The sequence below is a fragment of the Microtus ochrogaster genome, unplaced genomic scaffold (assembly GCF_000317375.1).
Source record: "Microtus ochrogaster isolate Prairie Vole_2 unplaced genomic scaffold, MicOch1.0 UNK125, whole genome shotgun sequence".
NCBI classification, from domain to species: Eukaryota; Metazoa; Chordata; class Mammalia; order Rodentia; family Cricetidae; genus Microtus; species Microtus ochrogaster.
This window is the reverse complement of record NW_004949223.1, coordinates 732,936-738,180: the sequence shown is the minus strand read 5'-3', so window position 1 is coordinate 738,180 and position 5,245 is coordinate 732,936. Positions and strand designations below refer to the sequence as shown.

The 5,245-nt window shown below is 34.6% G+C and overlaps 1 pseudogene; it reads right to left on the bottom strand.

Moving 5' to 3' along the window:
• Nucleotides 1-2,274: 2,274 nt before the first annotated feature.
• LOC101991827 lies at nucleotides 2,275-3,802 on the bottom strand (annotated as a pseudogene).
• Nucleotides 3,803-5,245: the final 1,443 nt, after the last annotated feature.

The window sequence follows — 5,245 nt, the reverse complement described above, 5'->3', positions numbered from 1 at the left end:
CACTATTGCACCTTTAATGTTATTTTGTCATACTGATATTTCGTGTGGTTCATAGCTAAGTAAGACTCTTTGTGGCTTTGTTCCTTTGGAAATTTACATAGCACTAAATATATAAAAAATAGACTCTTGGTTTTTTAAAATTAATAGAAGAAAGAACAATTATTAGACTTTCCCTTTCCTGCACATTTTTTTGTATTTTATTTTTCATTGTAATTGAAAATACATTCCTCTCTTATACAATATATCCAGGTTACAGGTTCCCATTTCTCCTTGCAGCTCACCCTTGCCTATACCCTCCCTCAGATCTACTCTTCTTCTATTTCCTCTTCAGAAAAAGATCAGGCCTGTAAGAGTCAAACAGTCCAATTGCACAAAACCAGGCACACCAAGACAAGGCAAAAAGCCTTCATATAGAGCTACATGTGCACCATTTAATTTGGAGCTAGTAATGTCAGAATGTAAAAATTTGTATTTCTAGCTCTAGGTTACCTTATTCAATATCATTTTTGATTTTATCAAATTATCTAAAAATTCCTTTTTTAAAAACAACTGAGTATTCATAATTTCTTTTTCTGAGGTTCTCACATAATTCCATCATTTTCTGCATTATAAACTTTCACAAACAGCTTTTCTGTTTCTTTCAAATTTATGGACTATTTCTTCATTAAATGTTATTACATGCATATATTTATGCATATATACACTCATATATATCTTTCTCAACCTTTATAATGCTACATGTCTGTATGTTTTCATGGTTTATATTTGCTGGTGGATAACTGACAGGTGTGTTCTTCCATGGGGAGAACTATTTCCCCACTCTCAGCCTTTACTCATCCCATGTAGATTTTTGTGTAAGGTCGGGGCCTTATGGTCTCTTCTTGAATCATTTTTGAATGCCTACTATCATTTCCCTTGTTCAGTTCATGTTTAGGCAGTCATATTGGTAAGACTTATGGTGTAGCTTCTGACGTATTAGCAGACACAGTTACAGAGAAAACTCTGATCCTCTGCTCTTTACAATCTTAGGACTCTATGTTCTGCATCTTCTCTGAGCCTTAGATCTGGGACTTGTTTTGTAGTTGTGCCAGATATGACTGGGTTCCAGAATTCTGCCATTTGTTTTATTATTTTTTTTCTCATGAATTGTTGCAAAGAAAATTTTCCTTGGTGAGGGGTGAACTAAACTTATATGAGGGCTAATAATAAATATTTTATTAGATATTATCTTCTTTTATTAAAGTTATGGTTGTATATTTTCTACTTCATCCATATTATATAATTGTACCTGATGTACATTTATTATTGTTACTTTTGATAGGTAGTTCATAGTATTATTGCTCATGATTCTTTTACATCTATTTGTAGTAGTTATGCATATTTCCCTCTTTTGAATTGACCAACCCTATTCTTATTTAGAGTAGCACCTTTTACTATTTCCCCAATAAGATCACTTGTACCCTGGTATTCAGATCTCCACTGCATACTCACCTTTTTTCCTGGTTTCTATATTTAGTCTGGGGGAGACTCAGGGTGGATAGAACATGTGACATTTCTCTTTCTTGGTCTGGGTTACCTAACTCAATATGATTTTTCTATTTCCAACCATTTATGAGTAAAACATTTTCATTATCAAGTTGACAGTTGATGGATATCTAAGTGTTTCCATTTCCTATCTATTTTGAAAGAACAGCAATGTGAATGTCTGAGCAAGAATCTCTGCAGTGGGATGTCAGTTCTTTTGTGTATATGTCAAAAAATGGTATAGTTGGTCCCGGTAGCAGACATATTTTTAGCTTTTAGAGTATTCTACATGCTAATTTATGGATTGGCTTGATATTTGTACAAGAACCCTTTCTCAAAGAACCAGTTCTTTGCCTGACCAATACAAGAATCTCAACTATCACACAAAGCCCCTTACACTCTACAAATAAAAGACTTTAAGATAGAAAGTCGTTCTCATATTATTTATCTTGGATACTATCATGTAATTAAATATTGAGTATAACTATTGGCCATAAATTTAAAAGTAACACAAATAACTACATAAAATAAATTTTCAGCAGTAGCTTATATTACAGAATAGATTGTCTGTAATAAACAGTGATGGAATCTTTTACTTTTATTAAAGTATACATTTCAGAAAACCTTTCTGAAAAATAGTTCAATAATTATAATTTCTTGCATTACTATGTTAAAGTAGTTTATGATAGAGTTAGTTAATTGATCAAAATGGTCATTATTTTTGAGAGTGTCTTTTGTTTTTGAAACATTTCAATATTTCTTATCAGGCTTTAGGAATATTATGTATCACTTTGGAAAAACTATGCACCCAAGCATCCCTGTAGTCGATGCCAAGATGGAAAAGACCTCCACAGCCACCATGACTTTGTCTTTGGTGCTGTGGTAGACAGGGAGGAAGGTGACCCAGACACTGCAGAACACCAGCATGCTGAATGTCAGGAACTTGGCTTCATTGAATCTATCATGCAGGTTCCTGGCCAGGAAAGCCACAGTGAAGCTCCCTATGGCCAGGGTCCCTAAATATGCCAACACACAGTAGAAAGCAGTGACTGAGCCCTTGTTGCACAAAATGATGATGTGATCATGTTCAGAGTGTACATCTGCTTCAATATAGGAAGGCGAGGTTCCCAGCCAGAGTCCAAGGAGAATAAGCTGGATCAGGACACAGATGGGGATGACTGAGTTATAGATGCCTGAGACAAAGAGCCTTCTCATTGTTCTTCCTGGTGCCGTGGCTCTAAAGGCCAGAATTACAGTTATAGTTTTGGTCAAAACAGTGGAAAGAGCCAGAGTGAACACCAGAGAATATGTAATTTGTTGCAGTATGCAGAAGGCTGTGTTTGGCTGGCCAATGAAGAGAAATGGGCACAGGAAGCAGAGGAGGAGGGAGATGAGCAGGATGAAGCTGAGAGTCCGATTATTGGCCTTCACGATGGGAGAGTCTTGGTGCTTGAGAAAGATTCCAATAACTACAACTGTGCTGACAGACAAGCACAGAGCTGTGCAGGCCAGAGCCATGCCCAGAGAGTCATCAAAGGACAGGAATTTCACTGACTTTTGTAGGCAGTTGTTTCTCTCAGGGTTTGGATACTCTCGAATTGGGCAAGGGATACACTCCTTCTGATCTATGGGAGGAAAAGAACCAACATTTCAATTTCTAAAGTTATTACTCATTCCATATTTAAGTTTTGGAGAGCACCTTCCACTGATATTGTGTATAGTCTGTCACAATATGCTTTACTATAGTGCCAAGAAGGACACTAATGGACTAACTCTGTAGAAATTCCCTTTTACTGTCTGTCATGAATCCCTCATGATAAGCCTTGTGCAGACAAGTTTGTTACTGTTTGTCTTGGGCAATGAAATAATGATCTACTTATTCAGATAAAGTAAAATTGACATATAATCATATAAGAAATTCTAAAATTGTGCCACACTAGATTGATCAGACTACAGATGCTCAGTTGCATGCCAAAAAAAAAAATTGATTTTCTGCTACAACAAAGTTCAACTTAATCACCAGAGGGTAAATTCTTTCTTGGACAGAGACTCCCAGCTAGACCAGAGGTCATGTCAGGTACCAGAAATCTAGGCCTCAAAGACTATGAAACCAAAGTGGAAACAGAAACCAGAAACAAAACACCATTCAACAAAGAGAAATTCAAAATTCAAGGACTAGAATTAATTATCCCACAGTTAGATGCCTAAATGACAGTATTCAAATATAATCAACAACAACCAGAAAAATAGGATGCCACAAAAACTTACCTATCTCCATGGCAGAAAAACCTGAATATTCCAACATAGTTAAAGCAAAAGAAAATTACCTTAAAACAACTTTATTGGAGATGATAGAGGTCCTTAAAGAGGAAATGAAAAACTTCTTTGAGGAAGCTGAGGAAAAGTTCACCAAAGAATTAGACGACATTGACAAATCCCTTAAAAAATATCAAGAATAACAAGAAAAAACAAACAAAGAAGAAAACATTCATGACATGAAAATTGAAATTGAATCAATAAGGAACACAAACTGAGGGAATTCAGGAACTAGCCAATCCAGGGGAGCAAACATGAACTACAGACACAAGCAGTACCAACAGAATACAAAAGGTGCCAGGGGTTGAAGATGCAGTAGTAGAAATAATTTCATTGAGCAAAGAAAATGTTAAATCTAATAAAAACTCCTAATAATAAACATCCAGGTAATCTGTAACATGAAAAGACAAAATCTAAAAATAATCGGAAAAGGAGAAGAACCTCAGCATAAAAGTCCAGAAAATACACTTAACTAAATAATAGAAGAAAATTTCCTAACTTGCAAAACATGACTATAAATTTTTTTTTAATTTTTTTTTATTTTTTTTTTATTTTTTTTTCTTAATTTATTTATTTATAAATTTTTAAGAAACTTACAGAATGCCAAAGAGATTACATCAGAAAAACAAGTCCCCTGTCACATAAGAATCAAAACACTAAATGTCCAGAACAAAAAAAGCTTTTAAAAGCTGTAAGGCATAACAATAAAATAACATATAAAGATGGATCTATAAGAATTACACCACACTTCTTACTGAAGACTCTAAAAGCTAAAAGGGCATCAACAGAGAGATGTATTGTAGACTCTAGGACTTCAAAGATGTAAGCCCAGATTAATACACCCAGCAAATCTTTCAACAATCATAGATGGAGAAAACAAGTTGATAAATGTCAAAGTCAAATTTAAACACTGTTTATCAACAATTCCAACTTTATAAAAGGTACTACTAAAGAATAGAAACTTCAACAAAGGAAACTAAATACACCCATGAAAACATAATTAATAGATAATCTCACAAAAGCAAAATCCAAAGAAGGAAAACATACACATACAACCTGCCCATCTACACACACACACACACACACACACACACACACACACACACACCACACCACACCATACTACCACTGTCACCAACAACATAATAACAAGATATAACAAACACTGGTCATTTATATCTCTCAATGTCAATAAGATCAAGAAGATAATTAAAACACAGAATTGATAAAAAAAGAAAACAGGATCCATCCTCTGTTACATACAAGAAACCCACCTCAGCATCAAAGATAGACGTTACTGAAAAGGATTGGAAAAAGGTTTTCCAATCAAATGAATCTAATTACCAAGCTGGTATAACTTTCCTAATATGTAGCAAAATAGTCTTCAAAGCACAGTTAATCATAT